Source organism: Alosa sapidissima, chromosome 13 (assembly GCF_018492685.1).
Source record: "Alosa sapidissima isolate fAloSap1 chromosome 13, fAloSap1.pri, whole genome shotgun sequence".
NCBI classification, from domain to species: Eukaryota; Metazoa; Chordata; class Actinopteri; order Clupeiformes; family Clupeidae; genus Alosa; species Alosa sapidissima.
This window is the reverse complement of record NC_055969.1, coordinates 25866362-25893288: the sequence shown is the minus strand read 5'-3', so window position 1 is coordinate 25893288 and position 26927 is coordinate 25866362.

Sequence of the window (26927 nt, the reverse complement as noted above, 5' to 3'; positions counted from 1 at the left end):
TGATTATAATAACAAATAGCGCAACTTAAATTTTCTAAATGAATGATTTGCAAACCCGGACAGTAAAATAGTGTCAAATCGACGTTAATTGTTGGTCAGATTGATCAGTTTCCGTCAGACGCCCAAAATTCAACATCGATGGCATGAGTGGTGGCTGGTCTCTCAAAGTAGAGAAGGGTTCTATCTTGGAAGGGTTATCATGGTAAAGAATGGCTAAAAGACTGTAGACTGACAGAAATCTAAGTTACAAAACGTCACATCATGCACAAGCCAACTAAGCTACAGTATATATAACCTATACGATAGGCTACTGGAAGATACTAAAGATAATTAGTCCATGTACTGTAGCTGTAGGCTACTGTTCCAAAATGTACCAGCAATGTAGGTAGGTACAGGAATAAAATATTTCCAGCAACAGTCCTGTTTGTGTTGTTTCAGTTGTCCGACAGTGATAACTGGTATAAATTACATTAATGTCTTAAGGCAATCTGGGTAATTTAACTCTTTACACATAGGCTTCAGTCATTTTTGGTGCTGCTGTCAATTGTAGCCTATTGAATTTTGAAATTATACTTTGAATTCAAGCAGAAACTCTTCCTTAATAATTGCTTGTTAGCCTGCCCTACTTGAATATGGAGATCATAGCCTATGCTCCATGCCTACCTCTGATCAGTCAGAGAGATAACCACTGAGGCCTACATCACTTTCAGTGCTCCATGACAGTTGAAAATATATGCATATTTAAGGGCAATGCAAAGATTTTGTATTTAATTAGGTGTGCCCGACCGATTTGAGGGCCGCTTGGGCCAAATATGCCAGGGCCGATTTTTGGTCCCAGTCCGCCCATGGGCACATGACATGTGTTGGGACTGACCTTCCAATAAAGAATGACCTGGATGAATGCTTATCATGATTATGTAACATTAAGGTTTGAATTTGGTTAAGCTGATGAATGCTCATCATGATTAGCAATGTAACGTTAAGGTTTGAATTTGGTTAAGGTAATGAATGCTTATCATGATTAGCAATGTAACATTAACTCATTGAGTGCCAAAAACGTAATATTACATTTTTAGCTTTTTTTTTTTTAATTACGAAACTAGACACTCTAACACACCATATATGTGATTTTAGGAACTCTGTGATGAATGGAAATGAAATATATGACGATCGAAAACTCATGAAAACGCACAATCTGGACATTTTATCTGGACATTTTATTATAACTCGTTTGCCGCTTTGGGTCGATTCAGTGACGCATTCCACGTCAGCTCAAAACCAGGCCATTTTCGTGGGTCTATCACTAAGTGGCAGTCTTGCCCGGTCTTGCTGATTACTTCCTTCTCTTACAGTAGAGGGAGAGCAGCTTCACAGAAGAACTTCTGACGGCAAATTTGAGGAAAAGTTGGTAAACCACCCTTCTTACCTAATTTGAGGGTGCTGATTCTGAATATTTTGTTTACCAAGCTCAATTCTGAGTTCTAAGCCGCATAATCAGCATTTTAACATAAAATAGCGTTTATTTTTGCTTATTTTTCCCTAAATTGGGTTGATTTCAAAAGTAATCACTAAAACCAAATAAAAGTGTTCTCTAAATACATGTTTGAGCATTAAAGAAGCCATACTATAGTTTATTAACGTATTTAATGGGAACATGATTACAGTTAACATGTAATAAACTCGGAAATTCTAATCAAAACACAACCATATTTTTATTGCTAACATTGTGAGTCACTCGTGGTGTTTAATGCATTTCATCACGATAACAAATTGCACAGATAACCTTCAACTCAGAATATATCCTACAGTACATATGAACTTAGATAGCGGGAATAAGCCTAATGCATAACTGCATCTACCGTCAGCAACAACCGACAAGTAAAAAACATTTTACTTCTAGTAACACTGGATTTGGTATGTGTGCTTGCCTCCATACTAGAGCTTGATAATGTGCTCTTCTAATATGCCATTGAGCAGCATCACTTGTTGGTGGTAGAGCCTCCAATCCTTGACATCTAGAAAACAGAGTGGCTCTGTCATAGTGTTGTCACGATACCAAAATTATGACTTTGATACAATACCTGCCATAAATATCTTGATACTCGATACTGAAACGATATCCAAATCCTAAAATATCTGGAAAAGAAAAGACGCAGGCCTCCTCCAAGTGTATTGAGTCATTTGTGTTGAATTTGGTGCACTTTTGGTCAATTCTGGGTTTTAAACTTCTAAACTTCCTACATAATTATTATTTTTGTAGTCAGTAAAATAGTAGTTTGTGTGTAATTAAGTCCTTTATTGTTTGTTATAGCTCATTTATATAGTGTGATGTTTTGGCAATAAAGTACCTTTAACCCTTTAAAGTCATCATGTCGCCAGCGACATGAAAACGCACCGTCCGAATCAACGCGAATATCTCGCGATCGTGTGTGCTAGAAACAAACCAACAGTAGCAATGGAAAGAGCAGGGATGGCACTTTCAAATGATACCATGGTTGGGTGTGTAACCTGTCGGGATCGCAAAATAAACAGTTTCTTAAAATTACAGAAAATGAATGTGTATTTTTGGAATTTGTATTTAACATTCCATTGTAATCGATCAGGTTTTTATCACAAATATCTCCGCGATCGTGTGTGCTACAAACGAACGAACAATAGCAATGGAAAGAGCAGGAAAAGCACTGTAGCGACCGGCTGTCAATCAGGGAGTGCCCATGCTATGCATAACCCCGGGCACGCTCATGGTTGGCAGCCTGGTGAGAGGGGGGCGGGACCCCCGGGGAATATAGGCTACGGTTCGAGGAAGTTCTGCCTCTTTTCGGTTCTGGGCCTGACACGGGCCGCTGTGTGTTATATGCTGCATTGTGTGCTTTGGTGACAATAAACCAGTTCATGAAACTCTGGCTCTTGGTGAAACGCTACAGCACTTTCAAATGATACCATGATTGCGTATATAACCTACCGGGATCGGTGAAAAATAGGCTACTGTAAAAAATGTATTTGTGTTTATGGAACATTACATTGTAATCGATCCTGTTTTTATCATGATGTCTAACATAAACTCAACTAACATAAGTAAAACATTGCCATGAATCTACTAGGCTACCCACAAAATACCACAACACTTTGCTTACAAGGCAGTGATCTTGACCAATCAGAGCATGTAAACAACCAGATCAAGACGGCAGCGCTCAGGTTCATCCGCGGGGAAAAAAAACAATCGTGAAGATGTCTTTTCTGGTATTTGAGATGTTTTCTTTGTTTATTTTAGTTTGGTATGCATGTGAATGAATAATATAATGATCAGAAAAAAGTTCATTGACAATATATTGTTGCTGTACTTCAAGATTGAACTTTTTAAAAAAAAAACGCTTTTTGTATTTTTGGGGTGGTTTTAGATAGGGTATGTCTACACATTATATATTTTTAAAGATATATTTACATATTAAAAAAGCAGAGATTCTGCTGAATAAAATGATACCAAACACCTAGGGCAGAAATATGTATGGCAGTGATAAAAATGACTAAAACCGAGGGTATGCTAAAATGGTCAAAATGGGCTGCGACTCCCAAGGGTTAAATAGCCAAAGTAGGCTAGATCAAGGTCAGTGTTCAAATTACTGCATGCAAATCACTTAATGCTATGCAGAAGAGCCTAATCTTTACACCATCTAATGCTTTTCACATTTTTAACCAAAGCGACTAACAACATGGTAACAGTTAAGTTTTAAAGCAATTTTCAACAATTTTAGGACAATTTAAAACGGTAGAGTACAGTAAGAATAAGTGCATCAGTGAGTGCTGTTTTTAAACAGTTGAGTGTCAGTTCAAGATGGGTGGTAAGTGCTAGGATCAGCTAGCCTGACGTTGTCATACTCAAATTCTAGTCAGAATATGAGTCTGATACTGCTCCATTGGGACGTAATTATGGGGCGTGCTTCAACCGATACAGGGGGGGAATGCCTCTGCACTCAATTGGATAGACCTAACCAATCAGACCAACAAAATAGCTTACCGTGAGGTGTAGGAAGAAAACACACGAACCATCCTTCTGCTCCTATATCCCCTCCATTTTTAAAATAATTCTGTTGAACAGTGATATGCTACAAACATGTTAAACAGCTGGGAAAGGCTGTTGCAAATCCATCGAACAGGTGGTCAATCAGAGATTTCAAACGAACGAGGGAACATGTCGCAATGCAACAGCGCTGTTTTCCCTTGATGAAAGTGAAACCACCAGTTTTCGCACATCTCAACGTTGGCCAAAGTTTTCAGAAATAATCGTTTTCAGTGATACAAACTCATTAAATAATATGAATTTTCCATATGGGGTCTTAAAAGCCATGTATCCTTCTAGCCACAGCGTTTTTGTTTCAAACATAAGCCTAATCTAAGTGTGCTCAGATGACGTGATAGACCAAGCGCTGTTGCTCACCTGTCCATCATCGTAAAGCCTGATTTGATTGGTCCGCCTGATTTAGGGCGAGCATACTTGCCCCACAATGGAGCAATGCCAGACCGAACTTCCCGTGGGGCGGGACTAAGTTCGGAATGGCACCCAGGCTAAGGATCAGCAAGACTTGTTGTAAGTGGTGCTATGAAAGGAGATGTTCTCTAAAGAGCTGGGTCTTCAGGAGTGACGGGATAGGAGTTGATGAACTCGGGATGGTCCAATGATTCAGACGCTACCTGAATTGTGAAAATCAGGAGTAAATCAAAGAGTCAAGGATCACGCGCATGAACACATGTCCAGCATTGAACTGGTGGTGGCGCTAGAGTGTTCAATGTATATTCATAAAAATTGCTGTGAGTGATTGGGACAGTGTCGTGACTAATGGTATTGAGTTTTGTTATGTTAACTCAAAGTACCACAGAGATGTTAGTCCACTTCCTGTTTGGGGGCTTCATCACCATATTTGATTGGTTGTCACGGGCAAACAAAAATGAAATTGAAAAATCTGACAAGTATAGTTTGTGCGGCTCGGGCAGATCATCATCTCCACCAAGTTCCATGAAAATCGGATGAAATTTCTGACCACTGAAACTTTTCGTAGAGTTTGGACTAAATCCAATATGGCGGAAAGTGATGTAATAGGGGTCATTGAACTTAGGTCGGTCCAGGGATTCCAACGGTGCCTGATATGTGAAAATCAGATGCACCGTTCAATGGTCACATGTGTGAATGCAATCCAAGTTCGACCCATTGGTGGCGTTAGAGTGTTGGGCATAGAGTTCTGGAATTTGGGGAGAGTGATCATGGGACAGTGCTGAATCAGTGTGCCAAATTTCATAACTTTAGACCCAGCGGTTAAATTTTCGGCCAGATTTTGACCTGTTGGTGGCGCTAGATGGCTGGGTTTAGAGGTCCGTAAATGAGTGTGAATGGTCAGTGGAGTGTCCCAAAACTTTCTGCCAAAAAAATCTGCACTTTTTAGCCAGGCGTTCTATGGGCTGCCATAGACTCCAATGGCGGAAGTGTAATAATAGGAAAAGCTAGTAACTCAATGGGTGCCTTCGCAGCTTCGCTGCTTGGCCCCCAATAACAATACAAAAGTTTCTTACAAACTTTCCTACATATTTCTTAAATGTGCTGCAGTCAGATGGGTGTCCTAAAGACATAACTAGATCTTGAGCATCTATTACCAGTGTTGAATGAGCAGTTTTTGCAGTGATCACTACTGGACATTCCACATTGCTAGACAGCACTTGAGTGAGGATAGACTTATTTCCACTTCACAAATAACCATCGCTATCTGCAATAGCTACAGTACAGGGACATTAATCAGTTCATAGCTGAGGATTTGTCCTAGGTCCACTTCCCTTTCAGCATCATATGCAGTAATGATGCACTGAATGTTTCTTTTTGTTGCACTATAAAGGATATCTTGTCTAAATGTTTTGCAAATAATGCAATCTCCATAGCACTCTTCAGCAACCCTCAAACATGCACACTTCTATTTTGCATAGCTGGAATTTGAATGATAGGAAAGAGCACCAGTGAGATGTTTTAACTAGGCAAGCACAGTTGCCTTTACAGTAAAAAAAAAATACAATGTAAATCCTCTGTAAAGACTGACAACTGTTCATAATAGTTAGTGACAAAGTACTTTCTACAGAAAAATGAGCAGTCACCTACTATTCTATCAATTTATTATCAAGGAATCTATTTAGCTTCTAAATGTCATACTGAATTTTAGCTTATTTTAATTTGCTACTTGAGGGTCAGTGGGGTAATTCCTCTCCTATCCTACAACATATCTGATACATAAAGAGTATATTAATAACTTAATTTTTGCAATTCCTATGATATCTGATGGCAAAACCAAAAAGTATGTGAATTATTCTAATTAGCAAGCTTAAAACTCAAAATTGAGCTTGGTAAACAAAATATTTGAATTCAGCACCCACAAATTGTGTGAAATAGCCCCTTTACCGACTTTTCCTCAAATTTGCCAACAGGACTTTTTCTGAACGTTTGTTAGCTATCTGCTCTCCCTCTACAGGCAACACTTCATATTTCATGAAAGACGATATATCTCCATTTCTAGAAAAAAACAGCGATTTTGTAGCCTGGCGAGCCAGACCCACATTAAAATGTAGGGTCTGGGAACTCACCGTTCGCAGTGCTCAGTCCGAGGGGCGGGATAATCAGTTGTCTTTCAAATTCCCTCTGCACGCAATAGGACAGCGGCAGCGCTATGAGTCCCATGCGTTTCCCACCAGCGGAGCTAGTTGGCTAGTTCAAACGATTGCCAACATAATAAAAGCTTAACTCGTGTCACACTGTTCGCCAGCAGCAACATCCATCCATTTGTTTTCAAGTAGCAGGGAATTCAAGCCAAACCGTTGCAACTCTGCCATCAATCATTATGTTAAGCCCACCTAACGACTCTATACTATGCTAGACTAGCCCTGGCAGCAAATTAATTTGCTGCCGCTAGGGGCGCGTCTAGATTTCTAGGCTAGCGATTTTGATGAAAACTAGCCACTGTTTAGCTTGGGATTTCTCAGGAACAGAGGCATGTAGAAATACACGGTTTGCACCCACTGAGAGCTTAAAGTCTCACCTTTTAAACGAGCCATTGTATGTGTTCATAGCTATAACACAGAATATGCTGTGGCTGTACAAAAATCATCAACAATGGTCTAGATAGCTGGCACTCTAGGACAAAGCTTCCGAAAACAGCTTGGCATTCAATGAGTTAAGGTTTGAATTTGGTTAAGGTAATGAATGCTTATCATGATTAGCAATGTAACGTTAAGGTTTGAATTTGGTTAAGGTGATGTTAAGTAATTGTTCAACCACAATTTTACATACTGAACTTCAATCAAGTCTTAAATCTCTCACCATGAGTGTCTCTGGCCTACTGCAAGTTAAAACACACACACACACACACACACACGTGGTTATTACCACAATACAGCATTCCCCTGGACATCTTGCTACCTTATTTCCCACTTCCTACTTGTCCTAATGAAGTTCTTATTTTCTGAATCAGATCCTGGAGGGTGGTGGGGAAATGGACAACTCAACGGGATTACTCCTCATTAGCCTCTCAATAGGATTCCGTCAGGGTCATTTCCCATGAAGAGTCAAGTGCGCTAAAGGCTAATATAAAAGCTAAGCCCATCCTGCACTCACCTTAATGTAGCTGGGAGTCCTTACAAGTGGCTTTGGTGGATCCCGTAATCCTATTTAGCATGAGAGAGCTGCTTACATGATATTAGCATATATACTGTAGCTCGATTTCCTCAGCTTGCTGCCACTTCACTGTTTCACAGGTCCTTATCACCCAAAGGCCCAGAGGATCTCGCCCCTGCACCGCACGTCCCCAAGTTGCAGTCTGCACGCTGTTTTTTTCACACGAACGCCAACCGCTCAATGCACAGCTGCTAGCTGTCATGGAGTGATTAGACGTTAATGTTCACTGTTATGAACCGCAGTAATTAGCACGTACATTGACTGTCATGAGGTGCACTGCAGGATGTCAACAGAAGCCCATCAGTAAGAATGTGCCAACCAACTCCCCCTGAGGACTGGTAACACAGACAGATACGAGGTGTGTGTGTGTGTGTGTGCACATGCATTTGTGTGCGTTTATGTGAGAGTGTGTGTGTGTGTGTGTGTGTGTGTGTGGCATTAGTCGGAGGAGGGAGGTGTCATCTGGGAGGTGATAGCGTGGTGGCACTTTGACGCTAGCTGAGGTAGCAGTCGCGCTGCCTAGCGTGAGCTGTCTGTTTCCTGCCTGACTTCTGAGCTCTGTCTCCCTTCCTCTTCCCCCGCACCTTCCAGGCCTCTTCAGGGCCTCGGAGCTGCTGTCAGCACTCATCTCTCTCTCTCTCTCTCTCTCTCTCTCTCTCTGGCACACACACACACACACACACCCCTACCTACACACAGTCTCCAGGTGTATCTTTAGACAAAGACATCATTCCAAGTGCCTTAAGGAAACTGCCACAGTCAGAGCTGTCCTCTGAGTCTCACACACTCTAAGCCAGTAATGTTTTCATCTCCAGAAAGTTCCCTTGGGTGGTCGGTGCAGGGAAAAGAGTTACGGGGCGTGTTATCGAACAGTGTGTGTATATGTGTTAATGATCATTGTGTATAATGATGATGAGTGTGTGTCTGTGTCTGCGGTAAAAGTCATCATCCTGTCCAGCTGTGATGATTATATGATAGCATCGCTTTAGGAAAGGTGCTATGTTTTGATTCTCTCCAGAAGTCACACTGTGTAAAAAGTTTCATGGTGTAATCCATGTGTCTGCCCATATAATAATAATATACAATAACACTTTGTCCACAGAAACATAACAGATCATCTGTAAAGACTGAAGTTCAGTATGGAAAATTGTTGTTGAACACCACCAAAAAACAGGACTTTTTTGTCTTTTCCCCCCGAAATTGCACTGTGCCTACTTCAGAGGGCATTGTTCCCACCTCTTTTGGGGCCTTCCATCAAACGCTTGACCTCTTTACCCTGTAGTTTCTTAGGAAACAATCAGAATAGCTGTGTGAAGTACTGGCACAGACTTACGGCTTCTACACACAGTTACGTGCGTTGCAGTGCTGGAGACGCATCCCATTCACTTTACATGGGCTCACATCATCCGTTGCCGAACTGAATTGTGGGTCCGTTGCGTCGCGTTTCTTCAGTTGCTCGCGTTGAGAAGTTCAGCTGTTGCTGCACCGACAGACGGCACCGGCCAATCAAGCCAATCGACGGACGGCACCAACCAATCAAATTACGGTTATACTTCAAGTCATTTTTATACAACCCACTGGCATGCGTTGACGGATCACAGCTGTGTGTAGAAGCCGTTACAGAGCTAGAATATTGTTTTTTCTTTCTGCCGTATCTCTGACCTGACCACATTTCAGCCCTCCAGGTCACTTGATATGACTTTAGAAACACAACTAAGCCCTAGCACCAGGTATTGTGAAGCCGTGTGCAAAAGTAGATCAATATAGAACAGACATCCCAAGTCTCCCGGAAGTTCCGGGAGTCTCCCGCATATTGATAGCGGCTCCCTGACGCCCGCAAATTAGATAAAATCTCCCGGAATCTAGAGCGAGCGAGGCACGCACGTGAGACCGAGACTTAAATCACGTTTGCATCTGTGTAGCGCGCACACGACAGGGGGAGAGAGAGGGGTGGTGCGTGTGTGCCTGAGCGCATCCAAGAGAGAAAGCATCCTGATTGGCCTGTTTCGCTAAATCAACAAATCAGTTTTCGGTGTAGGCAGGCTTTTTATATTAACTTAATCAGTTCAGTGTATCTAGGAACAGGAGTGTCATGGCAGAGTCAGTGCCCCCAAAAAAGGAAAACGTAAGACCCATTTCAAAGTGTACCCTTGTCTCATAGTCATTATGATAGGCCTAGTCTTGCAAGCTGCACTGTTTGTAACAGTGACTTTAGCATTGCCCATGGCGGGTTAAATGATTGCAAAAAACATGTTGAGGTGAGTTTAACTAGTGTCAATTCATGTGCATACAGTATTACTCAGGCCTATACTAGATGGCTAGTTGCCAAGGCTACATGAAAAGACCAAACTACCAAAATCTACATTAGATTAAAATCTGTATTTCAGTATCTAAGTAGGCTAAAGTTTTATTATTATTATTATTATTATTTTATGTATTATTTATTTATGTATTTATTTATTTATTTATTTATTAATTGGGGGGGGGGGTTTGTGATACCTCCCTGAAATTAGTTTTTGCAGGTTGGGATGTCTGATAGAATGAAAAATTTGTACTTTAAACCATTATTTGCCAAGGTATGATCATGTATTTTGTAAAATGCCCTATGGAAACTCCCCATAGGACTTTTATTTACCCAAAATGCATACTGACAATAAAAACCTTACTGTGTGGCAACCTATTGGTGTGGAAGCATAATCCTGTTCTCAAATGAAAGGTAACACGGAGGTTTCTTGTAGACTATTTGGATTGTATGTCAGAGGTTCTGATATAGAATGACAATGACAAAATATGGAATTACACAAAAGTTACTATTTTAGCATTGTCTTTGTTGGTTCAATGGGTGTGTATAAGATGGATAATACATCTGCACAACTAATATTGGATAAAACATGAATATTCCATTTATATGGATTCCTTTGAATATTTCAATACCCAATATGCTGCATCTGTCATGAGCATTCTCTCTCCCTGGTAACAACCTTAGTTGAATTCAATTCTCTGCCACTCTGCTCACTCTCTCTCTACTCTGCCTAACGAGCTCCACCTGGCTCCGCCCTGCTCTGCTCTTGTTACCTGGCCAGCTGCGCTGCATTTCCCACTCACCATCCTCACCTTGCCCCACTCTGCTCTAATTACTCTGCCAGCTGCACTGCATTTCTCCACTAACCTCTCCCAGTATATAAAGCCCTGTTTTTCAGCCAAGCCCTGTCAGATCGTCTTCAAACCTGGACCAGTAACCTGCCTGCCTGTCTACTCTCTGACTCCTACCTGTGATTCGGATCCTTTCTTGACTGCCTCCCTGTTCTACTGCCCCGGTTATCCCGACCTGCCTTCCGGTTCTTCTCGATTACTCTCCGATCTTCAGCCCCCCCGGTAACTCGAATCTGCCTTCTGTCTCTCACCACGTTTAGTGCCTAGCCCTGGTCTGTACTACTGCCTGCTGTTCATCTTGTGGTGTGTGTGTGTTCCCCCAGGCCTCCGACCACCAGATGAGCGAGCCCAGACGCGTCACCACCCTCAGCCCGAGACGCCGCTCGATCACTGGGGGACGCACACTCAGCACCTTGGACTGGAACCCCCCCGGAAACTTGGTGAGCCCAGGTAACCCACAGGACCCTGAAAAACCCCAGAGCCCCGAGAACCCCTGGAACCCCTGACACCCCTGGCACTCCTAGCACCCCTGAAACCGGAACCTCCAAGACCTCACGATTCTCTCACTCCTCTTCCCCCCTGAACCCTTCAATAAAGAGACTCTGAATTTGAACTTGCGCTCTTGGGTCGTCTTCTGTCCGTGACCGCATCTACTTATTGCTAAGGATACACACTGCAGCAAACCAGAGGGGGAGGAGGGCATATTTGACTAAATTTAATTGAGACATAGTAAGAGTATGTTGTGTCAGTAGTGTCAAATGCTGCACTAAGGTCCAGTAGCACTAGGACTGATGTTTTACCTTAATCTGTATTGAGGTGTAAGTCATTGAAAACCTTAAGAGCTGTTTTACTGCTGTGATTTGCTGGAAAACCAGACTGAAAGTAATCAAAATGCCCATTTGCTCTTAGGAAGGTGGTTAAATTTGTCAATAAAAGGTAGATTGGATATGGGCCTGTAATTGTTTAGCATGGAGGCATCCAGGTTATTAATCTTGAGAAAGGGATTTACAAAAGCTGTTTTCAAGGACTTAGGAAAAGTGCCAGACAGCAATGATACATTTACAATGTAAAGGACATCTGCCGTTATAAATTTTTAAAAACAGTTTTGAAAAAATTGGTAGGCAGAGTGTCTAAGTCACATGGGGAAGAGCTGAGATTTGTACAATTTTCTCAAGAGTTTCAGCAGTAATTCCAGTAGTGTTCATGTTGTGTCTTTGTGGTGGCAAGGAGTCAGCAGAGGTGGGAGGGGTATTGGTAGTATATCAGGTACTGGTGTGGCAACATGACTTTTTTCTGATAGCCTCTCAGCAGCCTTGATCGGTGCTACCTCTGCAATGCTCATTACATCCATTTGTTTGAGATTCTCAACAGATAATTGTTGAAATTGTGTGCATGTGTAGATGGCAAACTACCCAAGTAAGTACTCTTGGCAGTATAATTCTTCGCGTTTGGACATGTCCTTCAGGCTGGTTTCAGCTGATTTCATTTCATTTTTATTTCTGCATTCTGAGACTTTCTTTGAGAGCTTTTCTTTTCTGCAGCGGCCGTCTCCTGTGATGCATTGCATCAGCCCGTCCGAGTAAGCGATGGAGCGGCCATTTGGCTCCACGGGCTCCGGCCCTGCTGGTGCTCTCTGAGTCGGGATCGTTTCTGTGCAGGAGAGAAAAGGGGCCTGTCCACTTACTGCATATTTCAGCCTGACTGACGCAGAGGAAATTAACTTCAGTCGGTGAAATATGAAGCTCACAGAGCAGAGCTTCTTGCTCTGTAAGCTTAGCTTACTCTGCACAAGAGCGCAAGGGGACGACTGGGCCAGAGAGTAGAGGGAGAGGAGAGAGGATGGAGGGAGAGGAAGGGAGAAGAGAGGAGAGGGGAGATATTCGAGGAGAGAAGAAGACAGAAGAGGAGGATGTGGGAAGAGGAAAGGAGCCAGGAAATATAAAAGAGAGTGGTGATACAGAGGAAAGAGAAGAGGAGGAATAGCGAGGAGAGAGAAGAGGATGGGGAAGATAAAAGAGAGTGATACAGAGGAGAGAGAAGAGGAGTGGAGAGAGAAGAGGATGAATGGAGACAGAGAAGAGGATGAAAAGAGTGATACAGAGGAGAGAGAAGAGGATGACAGGGGAGAAAGAGAACAGGATGGGAAGGATATTTTAGGGGAGTAGAAGACAGGAGAGGAGGGAGGAGGATGTGCAAGATATTTGAGGAGAGGAGAAGAGGAAAGGAGAGGTGAGGAGAGAGGAGGAGACAGAGGAAAGGGAGGAGGATTGTTGTCTGACCAGCCTGGCAGTGATAGACAGGAGCTGGGCACGGTGTGGGATGGGGCAGAAATGGCCAAATGGATTTACTTTGGCAGCAGGTAAATGCCAGTATCTGGAGAAAAATATGAAAAAAAAAAAAAAAAAAGCTCTTTTTAATCAATAACTAAACTTCAAATAGATTAAAAACTAAACTTCAACTGTCAAACAATGCTCGATTCTGGCATTCGATACTTATCTCTATACACTGTCAGGATGTACCAGGGAATTTCACCCTTACGCATCAGATCGTCAATTATGTATGAACATGCTCTTCCTCTGTATGATTAACAAGAAGTATGAAATATAAATTATATATTTATATCAAAATGACAATGTTACATGAATTAATAACACCATAAATAACCGTAAGCCCCAAACTCCCCCCTTACCACACAATCCTGTCTTCAGCTCAGTAGTAGCTTTATAAGTATAAGTATATATACTCTTTTGATCCCGTGAGGGAAATTTGGTCTCTGCATTTATCCCAATCCGTGAATTAGTGAAACACTCTCAGCACACAGTGAACACACAGTGAGGTGAAGCACACACTAATCCCGGCGGAGTGAGCTGCCTGCAACAACAGCGGCGCTCGGGGAGCAGTGAGGGGTTAGGTGCCTTGCCTTGCCTACTGGTCGGGGTTCGAACCGGCAACCCTCCGGTTACAAGTCCATATGGATTCCCTGCAGCTGTACCGTACACACTGTACGTACCATCGGGCTACTCAACAACGAGAGAGAATTTCCCCCGCGTGCATTCACACCAAGTTGGCCTACCATAATTTCCCACCTCTGCACAGTATCCCATTAACTGCATGACAGTAGGCTATTTAGAATTTTCTGTAAAGCAAAGTTTGTAATCACGTTATCAAAATCGACTTAACTATATGCATGAACACCTTTTGTTTGAGCAGGAGAAAGAATAACAATGAACGCACCCACGGAGCAATGACAGAAGTTGTAGGCTAGGCTTCTTGTTGCTTTCTTTTACTATGGTTGCTGGTTATCAGCACACAATGTTAAGCTGTGAAAAGAGAGTCCCTCCTTTTCCCCAAACTGCCTGACCCTTTCCAGAACATTTAGACTGACTATTTCTCCTACACACACAAATACTGAAACACTCTCACACGCACATTTTCACCCCCTGCAATTGGGTAACTTGTTCCCTGTTGGGAGTGGGGATTGGGAAATGTTTTGATTGTCCAGGGGGGCTTTCATCCCCATTTTAAATAACTGTATGTATTGTAGTGTTATTATTTAATTATGAATATTTAGTTAGTAGTGATCTGTGTTAAGTTATGTTTCCAATGTATGTTTAAGTTCATCAATGTATGTATTGTGCACGTCTGTTTGTATGGGAGCTGGGTAACCCCCACCCCTCAATCATAGTGGTATCAACCAATTGGCTTTATTTAAAGCAAGGCTTTTCTGCCTGGGAAGAGAGGGCTAAAGGAAAAGTCTTGAGAGTCTAAAGAGAGATGCTGTGTGAAGTCTGGACAATACAGAACTGTGACTGCTAGTGCTTAAGAAACCGTGAGTCCTTGCCGCTCATCCTGCATGTGGGTACGGCCGTATTTTCACATAAGCTTATCTAACTTAAGACTTCAAGGCCATCATGGATATAAAACGTTTTTTGCAACGAACAACGAAAACAGACAGGATGGAGGCTAGAGGAGATGGGCATGAAGGTAGGCAAAATTGGTGTGCTTGTCAACACGTTAGCAATACAGCTGAATTATAATGAATAGCCTAAGTCCTTAGATGGGTGTGTGTACCATAGCATTCACTCCTGCGGGCGCCCCTGATTCCCTGTACTGGTAATGGACAGCAGCTCCATCGCATGGAGATGAGAGTCCATCAGGGCATGAGAGGAGACCAGAGAGGAATCAGGCAGGGATGGACTGGGACTAAAAAAAGGCCCTGGACTTACTTCCAAATAGGCCCACTACCATATGCAGTACACACACACACACACACACACACGTTTGCAGTCTTATATACTTTGCCATTCAAGGTATCACATTCAAAAATAGGTGGTCACATTTTACAAAAATATTAATGTAAAGGTCATACCTGTTAATTTAACCTTAACATGACATTTACTGAGGGTAGACAAAATTAAATCTAATAAACCTTATTATCTTATATAAACAAAGCAACACTGGCAGGCCTATGTTTTACATCTAGTCTGTAGGCAAGGCAGTTCTTCCACGAATACATCTTACTGACTCAGACTGACATTCACCACCTGTTCTGCACGCAAGGAATTCAATTCTACCACGCTGTAGAAGTGCAAGGCTTCTATGAGCAAGAATGAACCATAGAGACGGGGGAAATATGCACAGATTGCCAGTCTGCCCCTGTAAGCAGGAGAGAGAGAACAGGAGTGGAGAGTGGAGGAGAAAAGGATGAGTGGAGAAAGGAGAAGAGAGGTGGAGAGAGACGATGAGTGGAGAAAGGAGAAGAGAGGTGGAGAGAGAAGATGAGTGGAGAAAGGAGAAGAGAGGTGTGGACAGGAGAGGAGTTGAGAGGAGCAGAAAAGGAGTGGAGAGAAGAGTTGAGAGAAGAGGAGAGGAGTGGAGAGAGGAGAGGAGTGGAGAGAGGACAGAAGTGGAGAGAGAAGAGGAGTGGAGAGAGGAGAGGAGTGGAGAGAGAAGAGGAGTGGAGAGAGGAGAGATGAGTGAAGAGAGAAGAGGAGTGGAGAGGAGAGAAGAGTGAAGAGAGAAGAGGAGTGGAGAGAAGAGTGAAGAGAGAAGAGGAGTGGAGAGAGGAGAGAAGTGGAGAGGAGAGGAGTGGAGAGAGGAGAGGAGTGGAGAGAGGACAGAAGTGGAGAGAGAAGAGGAGTGGAGAGAGGAGAGGAGTGGAGAGAGGAGAGATGAGTGAAGAGAGAAGAGGAGAGGAGTGGAGTGGAGAGAGGAGAGGAGTGGAGAGAGGAGAGAAGTGGAGAGGAGAGGAGTGGAGAGAGGAGAGGAGTGGAGAGAGAAGAGGAGGAGAGAAGTGGAGAGGAGAGAGGAGAGGAGTGGAGAGGTGTGGAGAAGGCAAGAGGAGAGGGGAGTGGGATGGAGGGGAATGGACAAGGCGAGAGACGAGTAGAGGAGACAGGGGATGGGGGAGGGGAGGTAGCTGGGAGGGAGGTGGCCATTTTCTCCCCTGGTATTGATTTTGTATTAGCCCCGCTGTCTGACCTCCCTTATTTAATTAAAGCCCAGCCCGAGCCGTCCAGGGGCTCCCAAATCATCCATCTCTGCAGGCCAGCGGCCGAGCTCCTAGAGTGCTGAGATGGAGCCCCAATCATTGCTATTTTACACCACCCCGATAACCCCCAATAGCCCATCACACCAGAAAAAAACTTCTCATAGGCATCAGCAAATGTCTCGCAAAGGCATCCAAATATACTTTTTTACACTGAAGTCTCACAATGTATTGTAAAAAGAAGAGAACCCTCACAAAAGCATTTAAAGAGGCAATGATTCCAAATGACATTTGAAATGCCTTCTCAAAAACCTGCAAGATCTAATAAAACTGTCACAAACACATTTTACATCAAGGGAACCATCAGGGGAACCAAACATCAGGGGAACCTTTCCAATGAGAACACATTTTACATCAGGGGAACCTTCCCAATGCAAACACATTTAACATCAGGGGAACCTTCCCAACGAGAACACATTTTACATCAGGGGAACCTTCCCAATGAGAACACATTTTACATCAGGGGAATCTTCCCAATGAGAACACATTTTACATCAGGGGAACCTTCCCAATGCGAACACGTTTTACATCAGGGGAACCTTCCTAATGAGACGTCTCATGGCAGTGAGTCCAGCCCAGAGACCTTGTGTATCAATTGAACCATTTTAAAGGCTTCTGAGTTCTGACATCAGTCAGACCATCCCAATGAGAACTTTTACATGAGTGGAACCACTCTAAAGATGTCTGATATCAGTGGAACTATCCCAGGAACCATTCTAAAGACTTCTGACTTCTGGTGTAAACCTTGTCCACTGCAACCCTAGTGTTCCTTTGACTGTTGGGACAACCTCCCAAAGCACTTCTAAAACAGTCAAACTCTTTACTGAATTCTGAAGCAAGCAGGATCCCAAGATGATTGAAATGTCAATGATCTTTCTCACTCTCCATCAGCCCCAGAGACGAGAGCCTGAGATTGAAAATGTTTGAGCTCAGAAGTTTATCCCGGCAGCGGTGGCCTGATGTATGTATGCAATGCAAGCCATTCTCACCATCCTCAGACTCATTGCTCTCTCTGCTGGGTACCAACCAGATTATTCCCCAATGTGACATTTAAAGTTTGTATAAACAAAAAAAAAAACATTCTTCAAAACAGCCACAACAACTTTGAAAGCTGAAAGCTGTCTCCTGCAAGCCTCTTTCGGTAGTGTTGAGCATCTCTCTCTCTCTCTCTCTCTCCCCCCCCCCCCTCTCTCTCTCTCTCTTCCTCTCTCATTGTTTGAAAAATATTAAAGCGCCTAGCTTTTGTCCCTTCGGGAGTTTTACAAAACCATCCAGTCAACACGAAAGGCGGGGAACAAAAAGTAACAGCACAAAACAAAATCAATAAATAAAATGCTTCAAACAGGCACCTGGGAGGTTGGGGGGCGAAAACTCCAAACAAGCCCAAACAGTGTGGGATTGATTTCCCATCTCGGGGAGCGGCGTGCTCAGGGGGTGTGCCTTGGGCCACTCCTCTCCGCTGTGTCCAGTTTAGACGTCCAGATAATTAAGCATTCAGAAGCCCTTTGTGTGTCCTGCTGATCGTTAACCCCAATCACTTACTCATCCAGCAGCAGACATCAAAAGAGGACTTATGGATGCCAGTGCTGCCCATGAGCTAGAGGACTTATGGATGCCAGTGCTGTGCATCAGCTAGAGGACTTGTGGATGCCAGTGCTGCCCATCAAAAGAGGACTTATGGATGCCAGTGTCTTATGGATGCCAGTGCCTTATGGATGCCAGTGCTGTGCATCACTTATGGATGCCAGTGCTGTGTATCAGCTACATTAGAAGCTCATAGCGATGTGTTGTTTGGTAACAATTCTCAATCAACCCGGCTGCCATTGCAGAAGGAGGAATGTGAGGAGTTTGTTTCTTTATTTGCTTGGTAACATATTGAGACAATTTGTGTGGGACTGGGTAACAGAGTGGGGCGATTTGTGTGGGACTGGGTAACAGAGTGGGGTGATTGGGTAACAGAGTGGGGCGATTGGGTAACAGAGTGGGGCAACTGGGTAACAGAGTGGGGCGCTGAGCCTGGTGGAGCTTTCTGCATGTTACTCACATGTGGTAATGTCTTGCGGTGATGTCAAGATCATGCATGCGTCATTCATTTCCATCTGACACACACACACACACACCTCACTCAAGGCTTCTCATCACAGTGGTATGTGTCATTTTTCTCTCTCTCTCACACACACACTCAGACCCCCACCCCCCCCCCCCCCCCCCCACACACACACACACACACAGTCTCTGGTTTGAGCGAAATGCAGTGTTTTTTCTCCCTCGGCGCGGCTCCATGCTTGTGCCTGGGCAGCATGTAGTGACAGGTGACCTTCACAAGTGTCCCTCCTCCTCCCCCTCCTCCACTCCTGCAACGAGAACAGGCCTCAACCCCAGCTGCCCTTAACAGTAACGACTCCCTACCAGCCTGCTCACACTGGACCTGTGTGTGTGTGTGTGTGTGTGTGTATGCGTGTGTGTTTGTGTTTGCCTAGGTATGTGTGTGAGTGTGTGTGTGTGTGTGTGTGTGTGTGTGTGTGTGAAGGGGGTGGGACGGAGGAGTGACAACTAATCCAAACTTTGGCTCCACTCCCCCAGAAGCACTTGGCTTAAATTGGTTTTTGCTTGGCTTGGTCTGTGAGTTTAGCTGAGAGTGAGGAGGCCTTTTTTCCCCTTCGCTTTCCTGCATCGCCTGGAGAAATGTGAAGGACCTCAGAGTTCAAGTCAACATCTCCACAGAGACACACTTCACACAGCAGTCATGGTCTTTGTGTGTGTGTGTGTGTGTGTGTGTGTGTGTGTGTGTGTGTGTGTGTATGTGTTTGTTTGTTTGTTTGAGTGTGTGTTTATGTGTGTGTGTGTGTTTGTTTGTTTGAGTGTGTGTTTGTGTGTGTTTGTTTGTTTGTTTGAGTGTGTGTTTATGTGTGTGTGTGCTCCTGTGTGTGTAACACATGGAGAGAGAGAACGCACAGTCAGCTTTAACTTTTGAGACTCTTATGATTATGACTATATAAAGACTATTCTTATGATTATGTTTATAGTTCAAAAGACTATTCTTATGTTTATAGTTCTAAGACTATTCTTATGATTATGTTTATAGTTCAAAATTATTCTTATGATTATGTTTATAGTTCTTAGCAGACTCTTTTTATCCTATAGTGACTTAAAATGACATCAAAAATCATTACATTCAAATGAACAGTTTAAAGGTCCCTATTGTAATGTTTTCAGTTGTTTGTTAACAAAATCCACATTTCCCATACATAAATGTGGCCCCATTCATGTTTAATTACCACCAACAACAAAAAGCATACCTATTGGCTTAGAAATCCTCATTTACATTTACATAGTGCCGTGTCGACTGGCTGTGTACGTGCGCCATGTTAAAATACCGGTGGCCAGCAAGGGACATAGGGCTGTATTTTGGGCTCCAGCGCATGGCATAAAGCTTTTTATTCACCCGCACAAAGCTTAATTCGGTATTTTGCACATTTATTTTTTAAACATTGCGACCAGGGGTGTGGCAATTAACGACCTAGGGAGGGGCCTGGCGCGTTGTCTAAAAATTGCATCACACCACCTAATCAAATCATACACCACCTAAACCTGGTCAGAAGTCAATGGCGAGTTGTTCATATGCTATTTTAAGAGTGCATGTCAACAGTCATATTGGCAGGTGCAGGCACCATCCTTCTATCATTCATGAACGCACACCAGCGCACGTCCATGCAAAGCATTACAAATTGCACGATTACAATGGGAAATATAATTAGAAAAAAGATATTACGAAATACTGTACATCTCATGATGAGTAGTTATTTACCATCATTTGCAAATTGGTAATGACGGTTAAAAGTGATTAGGGGAGAGGCGAGAGACACGTATGGAGCACAGCTCCTCTGCAGGATAAATGTTGTTTTATTCAGTCATTTGAGCAACATTAGGGTAAGTGTTGCTTTTTCCAGCCTATGTTTTCGGTAACCCATTGTCAGTCAATAGTGAAAGTAACTGCATATAACTGTCTTGTCATTGACTGACTCCTTGGTGAAGTTAGTTTCACTTTGCCAATGAGTTCAAATAATAAACGAGTGCAAATGCGTGAAGGCTATGCTAGGTTTTAGTAAAAAGCATGGTTTAAGAATGACTATTCCATAGGGTCTCGCAAACAGCCTCCTTCAAATGCGCCGTTGAATGCCAAAATACCGATGCATTTATTTGACATATCGCGCGTTGCGCCGTTCAAGGGAATGACAGATGTCATTCTCATTGGTTTAAAATGATGTTACGACCCAAACACACCCATATGACTGATTAAAAAATCTAGGAACACCTTGTTGCGCCATGCGCTCCACGTTTGATAACGAAACCCCTCCCAATGTGAACTGGACATCCTACTAAATTTTAATAGACTTTTGACGAGTGACGATGCACTTTAGAATGTCATGATAGGGCCCATAGGCTAATATGCGAAATAGGCTACAGCTCAGTCTTTGGCGTCTGCATGCATAGAAAAACATTAGCTTGGATTCATCTGCAGAATTTTCCTACATTCAGCAATGTAAGTTTCGAGCCAATTTTCTACAAGTCATATGTTCCTAACAACCCGACATTGAAATTGTATTTTCCAAAGAAATAAATAAAGAGAAAAATTTTGTCAACCTAACCTAACATAGTTTTGCTAGGACTAGTAGACCACAAAGTTGCTGAATGTGTTATTTAAGTTTAGTTTGCAACAATATACAAGTTTAGCCAAAGTCCTTAGCTGTTTACTGTGCTAACGATAGCTAGCTCGGTCCAAAAGTGTTTCATTGGCATCACACACAAGCTGTCAGGATCAGTTCAGATTAAAGATTCCTGTTTGCGCTAAGTTTGCCTCGCCGCTACTTGCCTTGAACTCTGGTCCAGCTCTCCTAAGCCAACCATTACACAAGCAATGGCAATAAAATAGTACACAAAATGTTATTAATATGTTGTTATTGCTTATTCAAGCGTAAAATGCATCCTAGGGTGTTTTTGCGAGTCAAACTTTCGTGAATGGGAGTTGGTCCGTGTACCTTCTGTTCATTTGATTTTCAAGGTTGAAACAGTGATTAAAAACCGATTTGAAGACCTTTACCTAAAACAGTACTTCCTGGAGAAAAATAAAACACAAATATTGAAGCATTTTGTGGAAAAAATAATCAAATATACAATGAGGGTTTGAATTTCAATATTGTAATTTCAATTAGTCATTATTCAAGTTAAAAATGAAAACCCAGGCACTCATTACTGCATGCTGACAGCATTTGTTTTGCCACTGCCCGAATGGATAATTGCTAGCCTATTAGGGGTTTGCACGGACGTCACGTTCTGGCTGGTAACCATGGTAACACAGCACGCGTGGCCATATTGGCGATACTTGGTGAATGAACTACAATGGAGTATTATGCACTTTGGATGTGTTACGTGATTGTAGCCGTGTCTAAACAACGGAAAAGCTCATCAAAATGCATCTAAGATGCCAAAGCATACAGGGCAGGACTTGGACCACAAGAAAAGGTGCGATATTTTGAGAAATTACAGTTTATTGGCAGCGCAGATCCATATGAGTTGGGTGAGGGAGACGAAGTACCAAGTTCAACCACAAGCGCCCCCCTTCCTCTGATAACTTCTGGCATTATTCTCCTTTCTCCCTGGTTTTTTAATAACTTTTGGAAGTCGATACCTACACCAAATGTTTTTCTCAGTCTGACCTATTAGCACAACCTAAACACGGCAATAATTAACCATTGTCCTTGACGATGTTAGGGATTTACTTCAGTGCCTAATGCTTTCCAATAAGGCGAGTATCTCCAATATGGTGACGTCCAGATCTGATGTCACGCCGTGCAAACCCCTAATATGTTCATCAAAGGGAGCAAGATGGTGATGTTGAAGGACAGTGATCTGCACATAGAAAAAAAAAATCGCCAGAACATTCCAAGCTTCTCATTTTGATCGATATGTAGGCCTAATTTATGTCCCAGGTGTGCTAGGCATGAGATTAAGGTTGCGTGCACCCTTTGAAGAAAGAGGGGAAATGTCACTGAAAAGACAATCGACATCATGCATTTATTTGCTTATGTTTTGTAGGTATAGGCTTAGCTTAACAGTTTAAACTGCAAAAAAAAAAAAAAATTGTAACGTTGGTGCGTTTGACTCGTTGTATCGGACTCCCATAATGCCAGATGTGCATGTTGGAATGTGATATATCGGTTTTAGTAGGCCTAGTTGTATTTGCATTTACCTTGTGGTGTGTTAGCATGTGTAGTCTTTCTTTGGTTGTACCCATAGACTATGGTTGTACCTCATGTGTTTATTCATGTGTGTTGTGTGTGACTACCCGTTCGTGTATTGTGCATGTGTTAGTGACTAGCCTTGTGTGTTCTATAATGATGTTTTGACCTGTCTGTGTTCCCCAGCTCCTGACCCAATAAATGTACTGATTTGAACCTTGTTGCCTCAGTTGTTACAATATGAATATAAATATAAATTAGTTGTATGTCACTTTGAACAGAAGCATCTGCGAAATACCATTATCATAACCATAACCAAATACGTCCTTGGTCAGCTGGCTACTAGCCTATGCTTCCTTGGGCCTTATCACGTGCATCCACCCCCCCTCCCCCCCCACACCCAATGCAAGAACAGCTCATTCTCGATTCTTTCTCCATTACTATTCTCCTTTACCAACATAATACAGGCAACGATAGGCTAGTCGCGCATACAGAACAACAGAGGAGCCCAAATGCATATTTCCGTGCCTCGTACTAGGCCAGTGAATTGTTCGATTTTTTCCCAGCTCTGCGTTCTATGGCTTCCACTCCCCTTGCTCCTAGTTGTAACGTAGCTGACATTTCTGCGTAAGTTAGCTTGTTTACAAACATGTCTCTAATTAAAATGTCATAGGTTTCAATGTAGGACAGCCTAGCGGGGATAGGCCAAATGAAAAATTTAGGAAAGTGCCGATTTCACATTATTGTTGTGCGGATTTTGGATTTCGGTCGTGGGGATACAAAGTTTAATATCCAAAACAAAAACATGAGGGAATTTCCTATTTTGTTTTTTAAAAATACAGATATAAGGTCGTTTTTCGTTTTTCGATTTTCAATTTTCGTTTCGAATTTGAAAATCAAATGAACAGAAGGTACAAGGACCGGAGTTTTAGGGGCACTACTGTTTTGATACGTGATTGCGTCAAAATTTTTAAAACAGGCTCGACACAACATGAAACTTTGATTAAAGTATCATCAGTGTCTCTACACATGACCTTGAGCATTGAGAACATTGTTAGTGTACACATAGTTTACTAAAAAGAAAGGTTTTGGACAACTCACTCCTTGACTGGCATGATGGCGGCGAGCAGAAAACCCAAGTGAGTTGTTCAAAACCTTTCTTTTAGTGAACACTGTACACAAACAATGTTCTCAATGCTCGAGTTCATGTGTGGAGACACTGATGATACTTCGATCAGAGGTTCATGTTGTGTTGAGCCTTCTTAGTGTTTTAAAAATAGCGATTTTGACTCGATCTTGTATCAAAAAATAGTTCCCGGTGTGATTATGACCTAAAGTGTGTTGAAACATGATAACGAGTGTGAATGTATGTGTCGTAGCTCACTCAGAAATCTGGCGCTAGTTAGCCAATGCTACCAACACAGTGTTTCGTTGTGGTGCCTCGGGCATCGGCCTGCCATGCAAATAAATCACTGTTTTACACCATTTACGAGGCTCAAAGTAGCTCCATACTTCATTGGTAGACTTCCGAGGGCCTTGACATTTAAAACGAGACAGAGAACTTTGAAAAAGCACTGGTAGTTTATTTACAAGACGATTTATACAGACAGTACCTTAAGGAATTTTACCGTTCGACGCCATCTTGAATTTAGTCACGATAAGTCGAGCGACGAGTACGAACGAACAGGTATGATAAGGGATTAGATTCCAAAAATAATTCCGTAAAAATGCATGGATTCCAGTTGCTGCTACGGAAGCAACTGAATCCATGCATTTCCCCTGAATTATACAACGAAACACTGTGTTGGTAGCATTGGCTAACTAGCGCCAGATTTCTAAGTGCAGGGGACAAGCCGAGGTGAGCTATGAGACATACGTTCACACTCGGTATCATGTTTCAACACACTTTAGGTCAATATCACACCGGAATTCTCCTTTAACACCCGTGTCTGAACAAAAGCACTCTGGACAAAATGACACATTTCGCTTGCAAAAGGCTATTACTCTCTCAAAACACTTAAAACATGCAGCAAAAGCAAATCTTGCCTTCAAACAACATATTGTGTCATCAAATCACTGTGTGATTTCAATCATTACACATTGGACAACAAAATGCAAAATATAGTTCTCAAAAGGAGCATTTTTGCTATGTCTGTTCCATTTCTTTCTCATTTTTTCTGGTATCAGAAAAAAACTGTGAAAAGACTAAATGTACTGAATAAAAAATATTGTATTCGTTCCTCCCAAGATATAGCCTAACTGTCATTGACATGTAAGACCTACAGTAAGCACCTAGGCAAGACAATTTAATTGATCTTGTCATTTTTCATCTAAATAGACCTACAGTAAACAACTTGTGTACTGTTTTCTTCACCAAATAGGCAATACAAAGTACTTTGTCTAAATGTGCATTAGATCCATACTTGCAAATAGCAACACAGAACAGCCATGTCATCTCTTATGGATAATGAATGATTGCTGATTGAAGAATTGTGCAAAGGAGTTTCACACAGGTGTATCAGAGGTTCAGACTTATGCAAGGAATCTTTACCACCTGGGAAAAGATGTTTTCCTTTTGTTAAGCACGAGAAAACCAATAGAGTTTGCGGTTTTTGAATGACATCTGTGTTAACGGTTTTGCAAAAGGGTGTATAAGACGTCACTCGTCAGGACCAATGAGGGAACTGGGAGTGGTCGAAGGAAATCGTGAAGCTTCCGCGCGCTGTTGGAAATAACAATTGATTATAGAACCCCTGTTAACCTAATGAATCTGACCCCGCTAAATATGGAGAAGTTTCAGTCAAAGTAATATTACTATCCATACCCACAATACTGTTACAAGAATGCCTTCTAGCTATTTAATTAGACGCATCTTCCCCAAGAATAGTGTGCGAAGGTCCTCCTCTGCCGATTAATTCGGGAGGTACTATTTACTAAGTAATAATCCTAGTGTGAAAGTCGGTCAGAGGCTACAGTGCTGACCTGGATCACTATGCTCACCTGGACAGAACATCTTACTGAAGCTACAGAGGGTTCAGGGTGTGCTAGGTTATCTGTCTAATTCCAGACTACTAATAAAATCAGTGACCCATCACAATACAATATAATGGTCCGTTCTCCTGGTAGCATGCCTATACTTTCACTGATTAGCCCCCACGGCACCAGAGACTAATCCTAAAGAAAATATCTAAAGAAATGCTAGAAAACTATGCGGGTCAAAGCATAACAATTTATTTGTCAGGTATAAGTTACTCATCCAATACATTTTAGAAGTACATCTAAATGAATAATGTGAAAGTTACGAAAGCAGGTTAAAGGAACATTTAGGAAACCATAAGAAACAACCAGAGAATGAACATACCAGCTCAGAGGATGATGGCTACACACCAGAGTGGTGCGGGAGATTCTGGCTACAGAATGGCTCCTAGAACAACGTGTTAACTTCCCTTAAATAGGCTACCCAGTTTGTAATTGGTTACATTGATATTGATCACATGATTGGAGGTCAGCTGGTTGGGAGACAAGCTAAAGTGGGAGGATGCAGGAGGGATGAAGTCGTCATTGCCAGGCTCAGAATTGGGTATACTGCTGAACAGCACCCAGTGTAGGGTTGGTAGAGCAGAGACAGGATACTGCTTGTGGTGTTCAGACCAAGAGGAGACAGTGCAACATGTATTGCTTGCTTGCCCTAGGTACCAGAGTCACAGGGAGCAGTGGAAAGATCAATTACAAAGAGCTGGATAGGCTTTAATCTAGCTGCAGTTCTTGGATCTGGAGTAAGGCCAGCGGAACTGATCAGGTACCTCAAGAATGCAGGGCTATATGCAAGAATATTAATATTGCCTTTGGAAGTACTATTTGGTTGCTGCTTGAATTTGGTGAAATTCAGGGGAGGGGGGCGTAACAGAGTTAAAAATGTAGTTTAGTGTTTGTATGTGATTTTCGCCGTAATTAAGCAGCTTTATTGAGATTGGTGTTTTGGAGCCCCCTTTGGAGAAACGGTATACTGCAGCTCTGCTGCGTTTTGTCCTTGTATTGTTGCCATAGCCGATCAGAAGCGGTATGCTTTGCATTGGGTAGGTTGACTGTATAAATCACTCCCCACTTTGTTTTAATTTTGTAACTGTAAAATGTTGTTTAAGTTGAAAACTTCGATATACCTTTGTGGTTGGCTGTCCTGTAATTGGTGACCCTCTGTCTGTTTGAAAGTAGTGTACGCCTTTGGAAGTACTATTTGGTTGCTGCTCGAATTTGGTGAAATTCAGGGGAGGTGGGTGTAACTGAG